The sequence below is a fragment of the Pipistrellus hanaki genome (assembly GCF_964339955.1).
Source record: "Pipistrellus hanaki genome assembly, chromosome: 12".
Classification (NCBI taxonomy): Eukaryota; Metazoa; Chordata; class Mammalia; order Chiroptera; family Vespertilionidae; genus Pipistrellus; species Pipistrellus hanaki.
This window is the reverse complement of record NC_140514.1, coordinates 10,266,237-10,287,750: the sequence shown is the minus strand read 5'-3', so window position 1 is coordinate 10,287,750 and position 21,514 is coordinate 10,266,237. Positions and strand designations below refer to the sequence as shown.

The 21,514-nt window shown below is 37.8% G+C and overlaps 1 pseudogene across 1 annotated transcript; it reads left to right on the top strand.

Moving 5' to 3' along the window:
• Nucleotides 1-210: 210 nt before the first annotated feature.
• LOC311630695 (small ribosomal subunit protein uS5-like) lies at nucleotides 211-1,076 on the top strand (annotated as a pseudogene). Its single transcript has one exon. The product of its transcript is annotated as a small ribosomal subunit protein uS5-like (transcript).
• Nucleotides 1,077-21,514: the final 20,438 nt, after the last annotated feature.

The window sequence follows — 21,514 nt, the reverse complement described above, 5'->3', positions numbered from 1 at the left end:
CTTGCATGAATTTCATGCATTGAGCCTCTAGTTTAATAATAATGAAGTTGTAGGTTCATACTTATACTTACCTTCTAGAAATCTATCCTAAGAAATAATCTTAAATATGTAAAATTATGCACAAAAATGTTCATTGTATAATATGTTAATAATGAAAATTGCAATCAACATTGGGAGAATGGCTTTTTTTCCCCCCCAATGAAACACCAAATGGGGGATGCTGCTGATTCTGCAGGAGGGCCTGGAGGCCCCAGGGGCCCTGGAATAGTAGGTTGTGGCAGCTTCTGTGGAGGATTTGGCAGCAGCATCTGGGACCCAGCTTGCAGCCGGGGGTTGGGGTCGAGGCTGTGGAGTTCATGGAGGCAAGGCCTAGGACAAGGAGTAGATCCCTGTCACCAAGCTGGGCCACCTGGTCAAGGACATGAAGATCAAATCCCTAGAGGAAATCTATCTATTCTCTTTGCCCATCAAGGAATCTGAGATCATTGACTTTTCCTTGGGGGCATCCCTCAAGGATGAGTCTTGAAGATCATGTCTGTGCCAAAGCAGACACTTTTTGGCCAGAGGACCCACATTTGTCATCATTGGGGACTACAATGGACCTGTTGGTCTGGGTGTTAAGTGCTCAAAGGAAGTAGCCACTGCTATCCATGGAGCCATCACCCTGGCCAAGCTCTCTATTGTGCCCCTGTGGCAAAGCTACTGGGGAAATAAGCTTGTCAAGCCCCACACTGTTCCTTGCAAGATGACTGGCCCTCTGGATCTGTACTGATGCGCCTCATTCCTGCCCCCAGGGTACTGTCATTGTCTCGGCCCCAGTGCCTAAGAAGTTGCTGACAAGGGCCAATATTGATGACTGCTACACCTCAGCCAGGGGCTGCACTGCCACCCTGGACAACTTTGCCAAGGCCACCTGTGATGCCATCTCAAAGACCTGCAGCTATCTCACCCCGGATCTCTGGAAAGAGACTGTGTTCACCAAGTGACCCCATCAGGAATTCACTGACCATCTTGTAAAGACCCACACCAGAATTTCTGTGCAGAGGACCCAGGCTCCAGCTGTGGCCACCACATAATTTTATATACACAAAATGAAGTGAATTAATCCTGCTTAAAAAAAAAAAAAAATTGGGAGAATGTCCATGTGGTAGAATACTGGGGAGACATTGAAAATAATGTTTGTGAATAATTTAAATTACATAGAAAAATAATTATGGAACAAATTAAGTGAAAAGAGCTGCATGCTAACTTATAGTTACAGTATCATAGCTGTTAATATATATAGAAAAATATCCTGGAAGGGAAAAATGTAAATGTTATTGGTGTCTGCCTTTGGGAGGTGAAATTACTCTCTTCCAGTTTTAATGATATTTTTTTTGTACTTTGCAAGGTTTCTAAATCAGTTATATATATATGAAAATATGTTTAAAAAGTTTTAAAACTTGAAAAGGTAATGTAGTTTATGAAAAAAAATGGAATGATTGATAGGATTTAAAGTCAAGCAATGAAGCAGAACATAATTCAATATGCATTACTGTTTAAAATACATAAAATACTAGAGGCCTGGTGCCTGAAATTCATGCATGGAGGGAGTTCCTTAAAACAGCCTGTGCCGTTTCCAATCTGAGACATCCCTCTCACAATCCAGGATAACTGGCTCCTAATCACTCACCTGCCTGCCTTCCTGGTTGCCCTACCTTGCCCCTCTGCCTACCTGATTGCCCCTAACTGTCTCTGCCTGCCTGCCTGATCTTGCCCCTAACTGCCCTCCTCTGCTGGCCTGATCTCACTCCCAAAGGCCTCTGCCTTGGCCCCCACCACCATGGCTTTGCCTGGAAGGAAGTTGGACATATGGAAGATGGCCAGTTGACCCAGTCTAATGATCATATTACCCTTTTATTAGTATAGGTAGACTGTATGGAATAGGATTGCTTATGGGGGGGAATGTCTTTTTTCAGCAGGAGGAGATGCTCTTGGCAGACAAAAACACACAATCCCTATATCTGGACTGATAGTCAGCCATATGCACTAGACTGCCAAACTAGTCATTAAAAAATTGAATAACTTTCTTACACCTTACACCAAATAGCTGTTGCCCTTAAAACCCCTCCTCACCCCCCACCTTAGGTTCTGCCTTAACAGTTCACCCAGAATAGGTTCTGATTGGTCAGTTTCTATGCCAGTCAGTGTCAAAAGCTCTGCCTCTTAGGCAGCCATTGGCTTCTCACAATTCACCCAGATTTGGTTCTGACTAGTTGCTTTCTATGCCTGTCAGCATCTCTGGGCCTATCTCTGGGCCTGATCATAGAGGCAGAGCTGATCAGCAGCTGCCCCAGGCTGCTGTCCAGTAGGCTGAACTGCTGACCTCTGGGAAGAGAGAGAGGCTTGGCGGCTGGCAAGGCCCAGAGAGAGAAGCAGAGTCTGATCATCCTGCTTCTCTCTCCAGGCCTCACTAGCAGCTGCTACCACTGCTGATCAGCCCCGCCTCTCTCTCTCTCTCTCTCTCTCTCTCTCTCTCTCTCTCTCTCTCTCTCTCTCTCAGACATCAGCAGTTCAGCCTGCTTGCCTGCTACACATGCAGTCTGGTGTTTGGTTATTTTGGATGTTAGGACTCTGGCTCTTTATATATATATAGATAGATATAGATATAGATATAGATAGATATAGATATATGTAGATATATATAGATATAGATAGATAGATATAGATATATGTAGATATATAGATATAGATAAGTAAATATATACATTTGGAGAAACTTAGACAATCACAAAAAAAATACTGTCCACCAGAATTATTAGGAGTCAGAGAATACTGTGACTTTCAAATTACTTTTAACTAAGGAAATAAAATTCTAACTTCCTTAAGCTTATGAATGCTGATTAGTGCAGAGAAGGAAGAATCTAAACAGAGCACCGGTTATGAAGGGTAAAAGGAAGATGAGAATATTACAATATATATATATATATATATATATATATATATATATATATAGAGAGAGAGAGAGAGAGAGAGAGAGAGAGAGAGAGAGATGATAGATAGATATAGATATAGATAGTTGATGTACACCAGGAAACAAATAGAAGGAAACCTCTTACAATATCAAAAATGATGGATAAGTTAAGGGAGAATAAAACTAGATGAAGATTTCACAAGGGATATTGTACGAGAGCACAAAAATAGCCATTCATTCAAGTGGCATTTATTGAGCCTTTCTATGCGTTTACCTTAGATATTGAACTTAAATAGCTGTGAATATAGTGGTCTCCATCTCTTGTCTACAGAGGGTACATTCCAAGGCCCCCAGCACATGCCTGAAATCGCAGATTGTATCAAAACCTAATATACTATGTTTTTCCTTATACATGCATATCTTTTTACTTAAAGGAAACATGACACATTGATATATCCCAATTGCCAGCCTCACTACTCTTGTATGTTGGGACTGCTATTAGATAAAATAAGGGTTACTTGAACACAAGAACTGTGATAACAGGACAGTTGATGGGGTAACCCATACAGGTAGCACATAATGGGTCAATATGTTGGAAAAAGAGAGCCTTCATTCCAGGTGAAACCGAGCCGAATGGTTTGAGACTGAAGCACTTATTTCTGGAATTTTCCATTTAGTATTTTCAGGACTAGTTGAAACCACAGAAAGTGAAACTGTGGGTAATGGGGACTACTGTACTCTAGTTGTAAATTATCTCTCTTCTCTCCATTTCTAGTTGTTAGATCAATCCCTCATGTCCTCACTGATATGGCTACTTAAGTTTATCTTCCATAAAATCTATCCAACATGACCTTCAGATGTATGTTTATCACATGTAAATCTGACTATGCTATACCTGCTTTAAATTTTAAGTTTTCTTGTTCTGTGGGATAAAGCCAGCTATCTCAGCACAGTACACATTGTTCTCTCCCAAGCTGCCTTTAGTTGATACAAAATTACTGTCTGCTTTTGGGATAAACACTAAAAACATACTTATGCACCTTTTTCATGTTATTTTCCTTGTGTTGCTAGGAAATTGGGGCCTGAATCAAAATTTCTCTTCTCCCATGAATAATATTTTGAGTTTCCTCATCCTAGCTTCCCTGGCACATTGTACCTGGCTTCCTTTGAACCAGGCTTCCTTTGAACCAATTTTATTTTGATAATGTCCTATTTCCCCCTAAACAGATAATAGCTTCTGTGATACAGGCATCTTATCTTATCCCAGTGGTTTGTGCTATGTTTGGATCCTATTATATTAATTTTATGTTTTTATTGATTTTTAGAGAAAGAGGAAGGGATAGGGATGGAGAGATAGAAAGATCCATGAGAGAGGAACATCATCCACTGGCTGCCTTCTGCACGCCCCTTACTGGCAATGGAGCCCACAATCTGGGCATGTGCCCTTATCGGGAATTGAACCTGTGACCCCTTGGTTCATGGGTCAACAATTAACCACTGAGCAACACCAGCTGAGCAATCCTATTATAGTTTTAATAGATATTTGTCAAAAGGAAATATAATATTTATCATGACTACATAATTAAGTCATCTGGAGGAAAAAGTATAAGATATTAGGAGAACAGATTATGAAAGGAAATCTCCCAAAGATTTCAGAAGCAAGAGCCATGTTGTACAAATAGACTGAATGCAGACCCTGTCCCTTAAAAACTTTCAAATTGTACCTAATGATATTCCATTAACCATACTCCTGATGCTTTTGAAACATTAAAGTTATTGGGGGAGAATTAGACATCTGGCTTGATCCTGTTGGATATGAACAGGCAACATCTTTGAAGTAGAAATGTTTATACAACCCAGAAGAATCATCAAATACCTATCTACTGCCAAAAAGCAGCTACACCCAAATATTAAATAATGTGAATAAATGAGGCCACAATTTCTCTCTAGGGGATATAAACCAAGAATAGGCCTTGTGTCAGAGCTGTATTTTGACACAAGCAATACATTTATTCAATAGTATTATCTTTCACACAAATCAAGAAGAGAAAAAATAACAGAAAATACGATTTTGCATTTCAAAAATTTAACTTTTTGTATTGCCTCATTATTCCTGAGAAATGCTTTGATTTTAATCAAGGACAATACAAAAAAGGTAAGAGTTTAATTACTAAGTATGTCACTTTTTCTGCTTATATTGATTTCATATTTGTTTTCTGTTAAGTAGGCCTATGTAAATACTTCAAAGGATTCAGTTATTAAAAGCACTTAAGACTATGAAAAGCATAAGAATTATTTTTATGGCATAATTTATCTTATTTGCATACATAAAGATACTTATCTTTAGCAAAGAGACTTTTGAGAGGTAGGTAAGAAGTGGCTAATGCATCAAACTTATAAACATTGCCAAGGCATCTTTTTTTTTTTTTTAAATATCCTTTGTGTAAACCCATATTGACTGTGAACAGAATCAGACTTGGTGATTTCTTCTTTTTTTAATTTCAGAGAGGAAAGGAGAGGTAGAGAGAGAGAAACATTAATGATGAGAGAGGATCATTGATTGGCTACCTCCTGCATGCCCCACACTTGGGATTGATTAATCATGTGAATAGTAACCAACCCACTTCTATGAGTTACCCAGGCATAAGCCCTGACAGTAAATCATACCATGACCTCTTAGTTCATAGGTCAAAGCTCAATCACTGAGCCACGCTGACTGGGCCCCAGGACATCTCTATACCCTACAGAATTTGAGTCATGCTGCTTTTCAAACTACCTTATGAAAACAAAACAATAACCCAAGTTTCTCTTATTATATTTTAATCTTTTTCTATCTTGAGGAGAGATGGCGACCATTTGCAATGATGCAGATACTTATGTTTAATTCCTGTCTTCCTGAGATGGTTCAACTATCAATGCTTCTGATCCCTTTTCAAATTCTTCCCAGCAGCCATTTCTCATAAAAGCATGTGCCCCAGACAAAGAAATAAAGAATGAGGCAGGAGGACACAGGTGTCCATCCCAAAGGTTCTGGTGGATCAGGCTCAAGAGTAGAATCAATTTAGCAAAAAAAGATTTTAACAAAAATTTACTTCGGTGGCTCAATAAATCTCTGCCTTGAATAGGGTTCCTGGGCATTGGAATTATGGCAGGGTTATTATTTTATTTGATTAGTCATGTGAATAGTAACCAATCCACTTCTATGAGTTACAATCCAAGTTCCTCAGGGAATGACGATAATAATAATAATAAAAGTAATAAGCAATAATATTTAACATTTATTGAGCAATTGCCTTGCCATGTGTTCATGCTTTGTTAAGGGTTTTATATATATTATCTTACAACAGCTCCATGAACTGGGGTGTATTAGCTTCATTTTATACATGAGGAGACTCAGTACAGCGTGATCACTTCCCTAAGAGCCATATGAGTGGCAGAAACAAGATATGATCCCAAGCACAGTGCCCAGGGTCTGAACTTCTATGTACCATTTTTTATTGTAGATGGAAAGGAAAAATTAAAGATGGTAGAAATATAAGGTCATTAGTTGTGAGTAGAACCTGGATAATTTGACTCAATTCACTAAATGGTGATTTTGAACAAGAATGTAGGTAAGTCGAGAGAGTTCAGAATGTACCCAAAAGGATGTTAAACACTCTAAAAGGTCTTGAGAGGGTAAGATTTCGACAAATTCAGGGCTATATGTGAGATACTGAGGTATCTCAGGTCATAAATCTAGGAAATCTTGGCAGACCAAAAGGATTAGAAATATATCAGAGATTAGAGCTGACATCTATGGAGTGTCCAAGAGACCAGGCGAACTAAAGGCAATCAATCATTCAGAAGGTAGAGGAGTAGAAAGTTCTGCTATCAGGAATTATCAAGAATTAAAGAGCCTAATTCTCGAGCAGGTAATATTTGTTCTTAGGCTTTCACACTTAAAAAAAAAATCCTGAGAACCATGGGAATAACTTTAATTAGAGGGAGAGTCTGAAGCACTTTGGCGTGTATACATTCTGCCTATGATAGTCACTGAGAATGCTAAAATGATACAGATTTTACCATCAAAGATGTATTATGTCTTTTGTGAGATGGCCATATACCTAGAATGAAATAAATACCTAGAATGAAATAAATACAATGATGACATGTATTTTATCATGTATTTCATGCTCAGGATATGCTAGGTTGTTCTGAACACACTCTACTTGCTGATAAATTACATATGTGAGAGTCTGCATTAAGTATTTGATGGAAGTCTGGAAAATGTGGTGGGGATAGGACTTAGGTAGTAATGGCAGGCTTCATGAGAGTAACGCATATTGGGAGACATTTCTCCATGGGTCTCATTCATTTGTCATTTCTTACGAGCACAGGCGGTATTTGTACAGGCACAGTGTTTGTTCTGGACTATCTCTACAAGGGTGTTTGTACACTAAACGACCATGGACCATAGAGATAGTGTATCCCTTCTTCTGGAAGAGAAGGGTATCTGATATGATAAAGATAATGCTTCCCTCTGAGGCAAAATTTGGGCAGGCTGGCTTGCATTCATTATAAATAACTCAGATTTCCTAATATTGGAGTTATTTGACTATGACACAAACTTTTTGCATATATAACATCTACTAGGGTTGCTCTGTGTTGCCTCTTTGGGACTTGAGGGCAAAGAGAACCAGGTCAAAACTGAAGCTAGTGATGCTTGCTGTGCCATGAGTAATAAAGTCCTTTGTCTCTGAACTAGGAGTCTTGTGTCTTCTGCCAACATCCATGACTGTGGTAGGCTAACTGGTTAGCTTCCAAGTAGAGGGAATTCTTAGATTGTTTAGAGTTTCTGATGATAGGCTTTCAGAAAATATATAACTTAGAAAATCCGATAGAAATGGGAAGATATCTCAAACTAAACCACTAACACCATAATTAGGGTACAAAGAACAAATCAAATTGATTAGACAAATATGAGTAAGGAACTAATAGAAACTAATGATGGATAGGCAAGTTGAGGTCAGATAAAATATTAGACAATTTTGAGTGATAAGCAGTTTGGAACTTAATCCAGGCAAGTCAGAGCCACAAAAAGTTTTAAAGAAAAGGATCTTCTTTTTATGTTGATACTCTCAAAAGGCCTAACCGGTTACCCTAACTTTACTAAAGATAGCTCCCCCTCATTATATGGAGAATCTATAAGTCCATATAATTCAGCAACAATCTGATATTTTCATGCCTTTCTAGGCAAATTATTATTCAGACATAATTAAAACTATATTTGGTTCTAATTCCTAATTAGTGATTCCCACCATTCACTTGCTACCAATATTCAGGTGAGAGGAACATTCTATTCTATTTTGAAAATTATTACTATAGGGATTTCTACATTAATTTCAGCTGTAATAAAGTGCAATTTTATTAACTTGGCTTTACAAAGGAGCAAAACTATTTGTGTCATTCTTATGGGAAAACTATTTATAGGACTGATTGGAACTGTGTTTATTATTTCCTGTTCTTATGCTTTTCCCCAAATATTTAAATATAGATCCTAGTACTTAAGTGTGAATAAAGAAGTCCAACACTTGGACATACACGTGTGTATTTACTATTTTTTGATTTGGTGGCTCATAAATTATCTTTTGAAATGTTGTACTTATAAGCTAATAGTAAACCAGGTTAATCTATTCAATATAGAATATAAATGAAAGAAAAAAGTGCTCTAATGAATGTGAAGAACATTTTGTATTTTTAGTATTACATTTAGAAAATGGTTAACTACAGGTATTAAAAAGAAATAATCCTTATCAAGCTCTAGCCACCAGTATATTCTTCATACAGTGCTACTGATTAACATGTTAAGCCATGAAAATTCTTCTTCTATTGCAGCAAGAGCCATGATCTCCAAGAAGAAAAACATTCTCATCAAACATTTGATTAAAGGAGTGAACTCTAGAAAACCCTTTGAACATTTCTCTGTTTACAAAAATCAAGTACTCTTAAAGCATGATGTTTATGTTTTGGCTGAGCAGCTGGAAAGAGAAAAATACTTTTTGACTATATCATAGTGTAAACATTAAAGCTAATCTCTCTCCAGAACTGGTACAGAAGGAGAACCCTGCATTTCATTACTCACAATATGTGACCCGTTATTTACATCACCAAAGCATAAATATATGTGTGTGTGTGTGTGTGTGTGTGTGTGTGTGTGTGTGTGTGTATATATATATATATATATATATATATATATATATATATATATATTTAATATAGAGATATAAATATGGGGTAGAATTGGCATATAAATGGCAATGTGCTACTGATCTCACATTCCATGCTCACGACAGATATTACTTTCCACTAAGTCCAGAAGTAACCTCAGATTTTTTCATGAAACAATTCTCCGACCAAACACTACTAAATAATGAGTTAACCTGGGAATCAAAAGAGTATTCTTGCATTAATAATATAATACATCTGATTCCCAAGCCACATTGGTATTCTGGCTAAGTGTGAGATCCCTGCCCAAGCAATGCACAGGCCATTTTTAGTTGAATCCATTGCATGCCTGGCTCAGATATTGGTCCATTTATCAAATATTTGTTGCATAACTATTACTGCTAGGCACTGGTTGGAAATCTATTAAATTTTATGAATCTGGAGCTAGAAGGTCCCCAAGACATCATCTATTCTTGCTGTCTAATATTACACACCAGAAAGTTGTGGTCATGTACAGGGAATGCCTTGACCAAGATACTGTACCTAGGATACAACAGAGCCACATTGGAAACATGGACTTTGGAAGAATTAATATCACTAAAATATAGTTCAAGTCACATTTTTTACCTTAACTTGGAAACGAGATGTGTCCAGACAGAAAATTTCAATACTCATTTGTCATTGGAATTTAATCACCAAGAATTTGAATAATTGGTCTTGTTAATAATGTGAACAAAGATACTTAAAAACAGACTTAAGTTCTAGGTAGAGTAGTTTCTCATCCGTATAATGGGAGTGATGCTCTATCTAGCCCAAAAGACAGTAGTTAGGATTAAATGCCTTACTATATGTAAAGTGTCTAATTGGGAAGCACTATTTTTATAATGTATTTTTCTACTTCATTATTTATATTAAAAATCAGTCCTTAAAATGGCATAATTACCAAATGGTTTTATAAATAATTTCTAACAACCCTCAAGAAAACTGTTAATCACATTATACTAGCAGAAATCTTTCAGTGCATGGAATATTATAACAACCGGTTTGGCTCAGTGCATAGAGCATCAGCCTGGGGACTCAAGGGTCCCAGGTTCGATTCCAGTCAAGGACATGTACCTTGGTTGCAGGCACATCACCGGTGGGGGTGTGTGCAAGAGGCAGCTGATTGATGTTTCTCTCTCACCGATGTTTCTAACTAACTATCCCTCTCCCTTCCTCTCTGTAAAAATTCAATAAAATATATATATTTTTTAAAAGTTTAACACTCCTTTAATAAAGTGCAAATAAGTTCTAAATCAAACTCAGAAAGACATAAACACATGGATGTGTGAAAGTATACACGCACAAACATATACCCCCATACACACAAACTACAGATACTTTTTATTATAAATTTAAACTTAAAAGCAAATAGAATCCAGCACTATTTTTAGAGAAGTGAGCAAGATTTTTCCCAGGTATATAAGTTCCAGGCAAAAATTAGTACATCTGCTAATTTATTATACTGTGTTAACAAAATTAAGGTTAAAAAAAAAAATCATATGATGATCATCCCATCAGCTACAGGAGTGATAACTTCAAAATCCATTCTTAATCAAAACACAAGCATTCACTCTTATGCTAGCCAACTGGGAATAGAAGGAAACTTTTAAAACTTCATAAAGCTCATCTATGAAAAACCTAAAACAAGCATTCCTGAGATTGTAAGTATTCCTGTTAAATCAGGAGCCATATTAGGAGCCTGCTATCATTACTGCAGTTCCACATTGCACTGCACTCAGGATTTCTCATCTTTGGCACAGCTATTTTAGATTTTAGATCATCTAAGTCTTTGTATAGGGTGCTGACCTGTGCATTGGAGTATGTTTAGCAGCATCTCTGGCCCTAACCACTAGATGTGACCAGCATCCTCCTAGTCATGAGTGTAAAAATTATCTCTAGACATTGATAAATATCCCTGTGGTAGTAGTGCAAACTGTACCTAGTTTATAAAGAATGACATCAATAGAAAAGACAAGGAATTAAAAATACAACGTATTACTTATTGGAAAAGAACGAAAACTATTTTCAGATAATATAATTGGCATAGCCAATTACAATACATTCAGAAAAAGCATGATCCCAATAGTAACTAAAACTACACAATGCTTAGCAAATCACTTGAGAAGAAATCTCCACAGGGATGAAAGTTGTAAATTCTTAACATATGAGAAATTGCGATTGAAAGGAATATTTATTGTACATGGATAAGAAGATGTCAATATATTGCAAAGAGACGTTATACTCAAATTAATCTATAAATTCAAAGCAAGCCCCAAACTTACTGGTACACTCATGCAAAATTAAAATGGAAAAAATGTACAATTATGGCTAAAAAAATTTTAAACAAGACCAAGGATGGATAATTTACCTTTTAGATGTCATAATATTCTATTAAACTATAATAAACAAATAATTATGGAATCACCTTTGTTACATGCTGCAATGTGAATGAACCCTGAGAACATGCTCAGTGAAGGAGTCCAGCCACAAAAGGTCACATATATTATTTCATTTATATGAAATGTCTAGAATAGGTGAATCAATAGAGATAGAAAATGGATTACTTATTGCCAGGGTCCAGAAGTAAAGGGAATGGGTACTGACTGCTAATGGGTTTTGGGTTTCTTATGGGTGTGATGAAACATTCTGGAATTCAGTAATGATGGTGGATGTTTGCAGAATTCTGTAAATACAGTCAAACCCACTGGGTTGTACCCACTTTAAAAAGGTAAATTTTGTTATATTAATTATATTACAATAAAGCTATTTTTAAAAAGCATAAAATGGCTCAGAAATGGACAAATAGATTATCAAATAAGTCCAATAATCTACAAATCATATACATACTTTATGTACAATATATTGCACATATGATATATAATATATTGCACATGAAACATGTATAGATAATATATATTGTATATACATGTATATGACATATGCAATACGCATAGTACACAATACATATACTATATATATAAATTATGAATACTACGTTATATAATTAATCTTTAGAAAGTATTATATGCAGAGAGATATGAATAATATTGGTAGTATTGTCAATCCATGAAGGCAAATAGGAACTATCTATAAATTATGTTGTGATAACTATCAGGAAATAGAAAGCTAATTACCCACCTCTCATCATTATCAAGTAAAATTCATATTAGATTAAAAGATAAACACTTCAAAACAACCTTTTACTCATTAGCAGAAAGAAAAGGTAAATGGTGCATATATGTATATGCACAGAAGTGTGCAAGGCTTTCTGTGCAAGTCACAAAATGCAAAAGACACAATAGAAAATAAGAAGTTGTCAGCCTCAAAATTTAACTCTGTAAAAATCTAGAATATTAAAAGACAAAACAAAACAATAGATAATTGTTTGCAATTCATACATAAATTACATATATATCAGAAAAAAGACTATTGCAAAAATAAATCTTACAAATTCATTAGAAAAATCTAGTAAGAGATGTGTAAAATGTTAAACAGGGCACATAAAATAAAATTAAAGTTAGTAATATCTATAAAAATTTTAGCAGAAATAGTAATTAAGGAGATGTAAATGAAACCAATGAGACATTATTTTCTTCTATAAGACTGGCAACACTAATAATTATAATGAAAATACCTATTGTAAGTTAATTGTGTTGGAAATTGAACCTTTCTTATATAATTATGTATTGTGTTTTGATAGAATCTTAGAATGACTAGATAGATTATGGATAGATAGATATAAATACTGGGAGTATGGCCACTTTAATTCATAGAGAATTATTTAATACTAGAGGCCTGGTGCATGAAATTCATCCATGGGTATGAGGGGGTGTCTCTCAACCCAGCGTGCACCCTCTCCAATCTGGGACAACCTCTCACAATGTGGGACTGCTGGCTCTCAACCTCTCATCTGCCTGCCTGCCTGATTGTCCCTAAGAGCTTCTGCCTGCCAGCCTGATCACCCCCTAACCACTCCTTTCCAACCTGATTGACAGCTGCTTCCCTGCTGGCCCAATTGCCCCTAACTGTCCTCCCCTGCTGGCCTGGTCACTCCTAACTGCCTCCCCATCCAGCCTGGTCGCTCCTTTCTATTCTTTTCTGCTGGCCTAGTCACCTCCAACTGCCCTTCCCTGCAGGCCTGGTCGCCCTAACTACCTTCCCCTGCTGCCCAGTAACTCCTTACTGCCCTCCCTTGTCAGCCTGGTCACCCCTAACTGCCCTCCCCTGCTGGCCAGGGTCCCCCACAACTGCCCTCCCCTGCCAGCCATCTTATAGTGGCCATCTTGTGTCCACATGGGGGTGGCCATCTTGTGTGTGGGAGTGATGGTCAATTTGCATATTACTCTTTTATTAGATAGGATGTGCACCAAGAGGTATGCAGTTGCATATATTATAGTATCAGTAACATTGAAGGATTTGGAAACAACCCTGGAACATTGTACTTTTTCAAGATCACTATAAAAATATTTATCACTAGAGGCCCGGTGCACAAATTTGTGCATGGGTAGGGTTCACTGGCCTGCCCTGATTGAGACCAATATGGCAGGGCCAGCTGGAGGGAAGAGCTGCAGGCAGTTGGCTGACCGGCCCTGCCCCCTGGTTGAACTACCAGTTGAACTCCCAGTAGAGGAGACAATTTGCATATTAGCCTTTTATATATAGGACTAGAGGCCCTTTGCATGAAGAGATTTGTGCTATAGGCCTTCCTTCCCTTGGCTTCTAGCACCGGTTTTCCTCCAGCATCTGGGACCCAGGTCTTTGCCCTGGCCAGAGTCTGCCTTGTCTTTGCTGCAGACTCAGGCCAGAATCTGCCATCTTAGTCTTCACTGCAGACTCTGGCTGGAGTCTGCCATTTTTGTCTTTGCTGCTTTGCTGCAGACTCCGAAGTCTGAAGACTTGTCTTCACTGTGGTACTCTGCTCCTATAAATCCCTTTTCCTCCCCCCACCCTGCCCTCCCTCTCATAGCAGGTGTCCTGTCCCACTTGGTCACTCCACACCTGGAGCAGCTGGGTGGCCACCATCTTTGGCCTTCTAATTTGAATACTCACTCTAATTGGCTGTGGACGTAGCGGATGTATGGTCAATTTACATGTTTGTCTATTATTAGGTAAGGTTGCACATGAATTTCCAGACATGGATCAGTTTCTCATTAAGAGAGAGTATATTCCCTCCACTTAAACCTATACAGACAGTCTTCAGGTTATGTCAGACTCGATATACATAGTTTCATGGTTCTGTTGCCATCTCTCATTTATTTATTTAAAAAAAGTTCCATCATTTTGATGTATATACATATGTGCTTTATGTTTTATTATTATTTACTTACGACAAGTAAAGGTCAGGAATTGTTATCTATTTTTTTTTTTTTTTTTACTGTTTCACTTCATTACTGCTATGTATGTGCTCCATGTGAGTGAGGCAAAAATCACATTACATTGTACCATAGGAATGGATCTCTGATGTAATCTGAGGACCTACTATATTTGGTTTATGACTTCACTGACTTATAGTGTCCTATGAACCTGAGCCTACTTGACTTCTTGGCTGGTCTTATTTCTTGGGACATTTACACTGAAACCCAGCCACCATACTGTGAGAAAGGCCAGAGCACATGGAAAACAACTAAGGTCTTAGTCAATAGCTGTCACCAATTTGCCAACCCTGTGGGTGAGCCATCAGGGAAGCAGATTGAACAGTCAGTCACTAGTCAAAGTGCCAGTGATGCCACATGGTGTATAGAGGACTCTTCCCACCAGGCCCTTTCCAAGTTACAGATTTGTGAGCAAACTAAATGGTTATTATTGTGTTAAACTACTTAGTTTTAGGGTAGTTTGTTTTATAAAAATAGATATCAAGAACATAACCTGAAGTTCTATTAAATGAAAAATTATCTTAAAATATGTAAAATTATACAGCCTCTTAAAAGAATTAGTTGTGTGTGTGAGTGTGTGTGTGTGTGTGTGTGTGTGTGTGTGTGTGTGTAGAGAAATCCTGTTAAGTGATAAAATCCAGTTGCACAGTAATACTTTTGGTATAGCATTCATGGCCACCTCCCTCCCAAAAAATACGTATTTGTCAATATGTTTACATGTATAGACATAGAATACACAAGGAACATATTTAAAAATCTGATTTTATTAAAAAGTGTGATTTGTTAAGTTGCTTTTATAATTAAAAATAGATCTAGAACAATAAAATCTCCAGGAAATAAGTGGCAAAAGCCTACATGAATATGCAGTTGCAGTGTGGATGAAGAAGGGGATTAGAAACCTTAAATTATCTGATACTCTCTTAGGATCTGGGTCCCAGGGCCTCTGACTGATTCCTCCTCCATCTGAAGTCAAAGCATCACCAAAATGCTTGCAATCCCACCTGGAGCTATATTTTTCTGTTGCTATTCAGAAGGGTATGTTTGGGAAGAACTATAACACTGTATGAATAGATTTTTACATTTCCCTCATTGATTAAATAAATTGAATTGTTTTGGTGTATTTCACTACAATGATCAGAACATACTTATTACATGAACTGGCTCTTTGATTATTTCTATCACTATCGACAGTTCCTTCTCCCTTATTGGCTTCAAACACACCCCAACAAACTCCTATTCATCTGCATTCTGGGGGGTCTTTACTCCAAGCAGAAAACTCTCTGTTTTATATCTGAGACATTAACTTTCACCACTAGCACATTTGTTGGTATATATTTTCCTTATTCCCTTTGGTGACCTGAAATACAATAGCAACTGCATCATCATAATAAAAAAAGCCACACCAAAGATCTCCAAAACTTAAGGACAGCTTTAGCGATTTGCTCAATCACATAAACTAGAGAGTGAAAGAGCCAAGGTTTGAACCCAGGCCTCTGACCCCCAAATGCAGCAGACGTAGCCAATATACTATGTCCTCTGATGGACTTGCATTCCTGCCTGAAAACATGTCAGCACCTCCTCCAGGAGGCCTCTCCTTTTTCCATCCTCCCAGCACACTCTCACCTTCTGGTGTGAACCCCTGGAACTCTGGACTTAAGGCTTCCACAGCCTCTCTCAATTCCACATGGCCTGCTTTAATATAGCACATAGCAAGCATATACCTCAGTTTCCATTTGGGCCACTTACCTTTAAAGCTATCCATTTAGAATGTGTGAGGCTCAATACTTAATAGAAGAAAGTATCATGTGTCCAAATTCCGGACATGTGCTGATGTGTAAGATCATAGCTTATTCACCTATGTGACCTGGCATTTTCTTTTTGAATCTCAAGAATCCATGACTATACACCCTTACAGAAAACACACGTCTGCATACAAAATCATCCTACATCTAAGCTACAATTCAGTTATTCATCTGTTCCCTAAAACATACACTGAGTAGCCAGATTATGATCTCTGAACACATAATAATCAGGCCACTCGGTGTATATCTTATATAATAAAAGGCTAATATGCAAATTGTCCCCTCGACCAGGAGTTCGACCAGCAGGCAGGCTGGCCAACCGCCATGTCCCCTCCCCCTGGCCAGGCTGGCCAGACCCCACCCATGCACGAATTCATGCACTGGGCCTCTAATACACACACACACACACACACACACACACACACTGAGTGGCCAGATTATTATGCATTCAGAGATCACAATAATCTGGCCACTCAGTGTATATGACTTAGTGGGAACTTAATTAATGTACTTCTCAGTTTTTAAATATATATATATATATATATATATATATATATATATATATATATATATATATATATATATTATTGGTTGTTGTTGTTTTTTTTTAATATATTTTATTGATTTTGTACAGAGAGGAAGGGAGAGAGATAGAGAGTTAGAAACATCGATGAGAGAGAGTCATCGATCAGCTGCTTCTTGCACACCCCCTACTGGGGATATGCCCGCAACCACGGTACATGCCCTTGACCGAAATCGAACCCGGGACCCTTCAGTCCCCAAGCCGACGCTCTATCCATTGAGCCAAACCGGTCTCGGCTATTGGTTGTTTTTTTTTTACGAAGAGGAAGGGAGAGGGATAGAGTTAGGAATATTGATGAGACAGAAACATTGACCATCTGCCTCCTGCACACGCCACACTGGGGATGTGCCCGCAACCAAGGTACATGCCCCTGACTGGAATAAAACCTGGGATCCTTCAGTCTGCAGGTCTACACTTTATCCACTAAGCCAAACCAGTTAGGGCCACTTCTCAGTTTTTAAAACCTGTTTTTACTGGATTCAAGAGCTGCATCTCTGGATGCACTGCTAATACCTTAGTAGTTGCCTAGCAACTAGCTCGCTTCTTTCTTGGTTTTAGCAGCTACACACATGGAGGAATAGAATGAAGCTATGAATGATCTTATTTTCTAAATATCAAGTGGCGGGGGGGGGAAACCAGCATAAGTCTTTGAGCCTCCCATCCACTGATGGATGTGGCAAGAATTCCAAATTAATAGAGATAAAAATGATTTCTAGGAAAGCTTCCTTGATATTATTCTAGTTATGTCTTTTGTTTTATTTTCTCCTTGCAATGTATTTTACATTTTGCTTAGGAGATTCTTAATAAAGAAACCATCTTTTGGAGATGTCCTACCATTCAAGAAAAGGAATGAAGGATGAGGGGCAAGCACTGGCTTTCCTCGAATCCTAGGAAGGCAGAAACAGAAATGTAGAAAGTACTTCTGAAATAGAAAATTGCAACCAAACTGTTATTTGCAGATCTTTGTTTTTCATAAACAATGGCTGGTCTGAAACAATTAATTTTATGATCAAATCTAAATATTTTGGCCGCCAGACAAAAAGTTCTAGAAGAACATGTCTTAGTTATTTCCATCAGTCGAATGATTAACACAAGGCCTTTCAGGGAAAAATGCTCAACAGACTTTTTTTTTTTTTTTTTTGCAACATAAGTGACTAAAAGGCTGCTGAGAAGAAAAGCTTAGAATGGATAAGCAAGAATATGAAAGGATTTAAATAATCATTTAATATGAATTAAAAGGGAACATTTCCAAACATCATGAATTTTATGTAAATAATGCCAAACCTTAACTATACCTATCATAGTGGTTTGCCAAGGTTCTGGAAGGTCCAAAGCTACAGTATAAGCATCAAATTTGATTACATTTAATTTTAAATTTAAAACAGGTGATACTAAGAACTTCACCAGTGTGACAGGTGAGATTTTTCTCAGGATTCATCAGACTGACAGCAATATAAAAAGCCAATGAAAAAATGGATAAATAGGTTTGTATCAACTTCAAGACTATGATAACATTAATTAGGAGATGATTATGGTAAAAGTGCACATAGCGTGTATTCTGTTTTTTGTTATTGTTGTAGTTTTTAGTATTAGAGATATACACTACACACAAACACCAACACATGTGACTGTTAACATACCTGACAAAATAGTTTTACATACTAAATAGGGTAGGTCTGTATTTTGAAAGCATAATGATTCTTCTTTTAATAATAGAGTGGAATCTAAGTTCTTCCATTTTGTGACAATTGGGAGATTGTAAACAATTCGCCTCTCTTTTCTGAGGTTCAGTTTCCTCCTATGTAAAGAAAGTTACGACCTGCTACTTGACCTAAGGGCTAATATGTGGTATAAGGGCAATAGCTTTCAAACCTTTTTGAGGAGATCCGCAGTGAGACATATATTTTATACTAGAGGCCCAGTGCACAATATTCATGTACTTGGGGGAATCCCTCAGCCCAGTCTATACCCTCTCACAGTCTGGGACCCCTCGGGGGATGTCCTCCTGCTGGGCATCAGGCCTAAGCCGACAGTCAGACATCCCTCTCTCAGTCCAGGGGCTCTCGCAGTCTGGGACCCCTCACTCCTTACCACCCACCTGCAGTGGAGGTAGGAGAGGCTACTGCCACGGCAGCTGTGCTTGCCAGCCATGAGCCCAGCTTCTGGCTGAGCATGCTCCCTCTGTGGGAGCGCACTGACCACCAGGGAACAGCTCCAGCGTGGGGCAGCTCCAGCGTTGAGCATCTCCCTGCTAGTGGTCACTGAGCATCACAGTGACCCATCATTCCACCATTTGGTTGATTTGCATATTAGGGTTTATGATATAGGATTGAAATCTAACACACACACACACACACACACACACACACACACACACACACACGGATGTGAGCATATCTGAAATAGAAGCTTCTGGAAACTATATTTACCTTTCTACTACAAACTACAGTTTATTACACTTTGTCTATTTCATTAAAAGAAAACTTTGGTTTCATTCCATTAAATTTATGTTTATATTTACTAGTATACTACAAACTATAGCTTGAAAAAATTGAAGTAGAAAGTTAGGGAGACAATATCCTATGATTTTAGATTTTTGTGCATGAGAGCACTCCTGCACTTGCATCTAAATAAAAAATTTCAGTTGTTGCATGCACACTTTGCTGAATTCATGAAATAACTCGGGGCATCAGATAAAATCAGAGAGAAAAATTATAATTATCCATTACCAATCACTTTGCTTTTAATGTTAACTGTTTAATGACTAAGTGATAGCCTACCACCATTCCTATTTTTCTGAGAATTTTAACAGATTGCCAGGAATTCATTTTAAAAAAAAAGTGAAATGAGCATTATTCAATGTATTATGAAATTATAGCTTTTGGGTAATTGGTTAGCTTTGTGTACATACGGGAAAATTTTCTGTGATATTACCAATTATTTTACTTATTTGATATCCTGTGGAAAAACAATTTTTTTTCCTTTGTCCTTTCTATGCACCTAGAGATGAAATAAGATTTGCTTTCAAAAAGTACTTCATGGCTTGAAATAAGTAATTCCATTTCATGGGGTTATATATTTTTATGACTTTTCAAATTTCAGATTTACTTCCAAAGAGCCTGAAACACTAGAAAGAAAAAAGGATAGGAAAGGACAATTTCATACAAACGACCTACTCCCATATTTCTCAAATACCTGGACGATAGCTCACCAGCTTTCCTGCCAAGATTCTTCTAATATGGAACCTCCAAAATTGAAAATATTTGAATCAGTGAAGTTTGTCTCTCCTTAATTGTTTTCATTAAATCATATATGTTTATATATTTGGAATGTGGAGACAAATCAGAGCTTTATAAAGTTGAGTCAAACAAGAAAATTCAAAGAAAAGTGCTTCCCCTCCCAATGGCTTAGAAAGAAAGGCCACATTAAAAATTCAGAGTGTGTATTCCTACCAATGTATCAGAAGAAAGGAAGATTAAGGTTTACCTGCAACTTCTTCAACTGTTTCCCTGCCAGTAGCTTTTGTTCTGCTTCTATGAGAACTGAGTACAGGTATGATGCTAACAGTCGAAACAAAGGGGACTTATCAATGATGGAGAGGAGCCTAGAGCGCTGAGTATGAAAATCTAAACCCACGGCCTGCCATCATCATGCTGCATCTATGACTGGTGAGGTGCTGACTCCCAGGCTGCAGAAGCTGTCCAAGGAGATAGTCTCCATGTGAACTTGTCAAGTGCTGCTTGGGGGGTGGGAGGGGGTGATGACAAGCTATGAACTATTCCTCTCCCCCAAAATCATTTCTTTTGGTTGCATATCACCAACACCCAGTTCTCCAACCCTCTTTCTCCTCCCTTTTCTCTTTCTTCCCCTCCTTTTCTCCTTCCCTTCCCTTCCCTTCCCTTCCCTTCCCATTCCCTTCCCTTCCCTTCCCTTCCCTTCCCTTCCCTTCCCTTCCCTTCCCTTCCCTTCCCTTCCCTTCCCTTCCCTTCCCTTCCCTTTTCTCTCCTCTCCTCATTGTATAAACAATTTAGTCTTTAATTTTTGTTGCCCTAAAAATCAAACCAAAATAGAAATGGGAGGTAGGTAAACCAAGATGGGAAAGTGAATGAAAAACATACATTTTTAATTTCCAAATTTGAGTTTCTATGAGAGTTTTTAAGAGTTAAATGATTATTGCATAGACCTTAAACACACATATAATTATGGTTTCTTTGTGGAATAAAAATGTCTGATAAACCAAAAAGTGTGGTGTCCCCAGGAGCTGGCAGAAGCCACAGCAGAGTCCCTCTGCTTAAATCACTTCTACAAAATGTTGTCTATAAATGAACTTTTTAAAAAATATATATATTTTATTGATTTTTTACAGAGAGGAAGGGAGAAAGATAGACAGCCAGAAACGTCAATGAGAGAGAAACATCGATCAGCTGCCTCTTACACACCCCCCACCAGGGATGTGCCTGCAACCAATGCACATGCCCTTGCCCGGAATCGAACCTGGGACCTTTCAGTCCACAGACCGACGCTCTACCACTGAGCCAAACCAGCTTCGGCTATAAAT